The following is a 738-nucleotide window of genomic DNA, read 5'->3' on the forward strand; positions in this document are numbered from 1 at the left end:
CAACTTTAAAGTTGTATTTTCCAGCAAACGTTGGATTAAAAACACCTCTATGCCACATAAAAACAGAATTAAAACAAACATCTGTCGACTTGAAAAAAAAAGAATTCAAGTTTGCCCAGAGCTATGTTAGAGAGCTTCAAAGACAGAAATTGGACTGCACCGGTAAGAATGGTATATATGTCATGATGTAAGTGCAAAAAGCTCCTTTCCATTATATTACACTTTTTCAAACACAATAGGTCATCATGTAGTGTTTACACAGTAAAAACAGTTAGATTTTTCTGAACTTCACACTACTCAGAGATGTCATCAATACATTCAACTCAAATACAGAAACTTTAAATATTCTAATAAAAATAGCTTTTGTTATAGCTTTTCCACAAGTAGAAGGCAAATATACCAGAGTATGCATAGCTTTCAAAATGTAAAGTATATAATGAACAACCGTGTATCCTTCATCATTTATCTGATGTGATGCATCTTATTTAGCCTTAAAGCACGATTTGGGGACTGTGTTGTTTTGGAAACAAATCGAGGAACATCAATGGGAAAGTGAAATTTAGAGGACAAAAGTCAGATAAAGCACATATATTAAGAACACACATGCTGTATGCTCTGAGCTTCCCTGAAAAAAAATAGTGCAATTCAGTGTATATTCTGAATCAAATGAAGAGGCGGTATACTCTTATTCCTCTGAAAAAATACTGTTCTAAAAATACTCAGATGTCCTCCAAACTT

This window comes from Melanerpes formicivorus, unplaced genomic scaffold (genome assembly GCF_026170545.1).
Source record: "Melanerpes formicivorus ecotype bairdi unplaced genomic scaffold, bMelFor1.0.p_v2 SCAF_22, whole genome shotgun sequence".
Taxonomy (NCBI): Eukaryota; Metazoa; Chordata; class Aves; order Piciformes; family Picidae; genus Melanerpes; species Melanerpes formicivorus.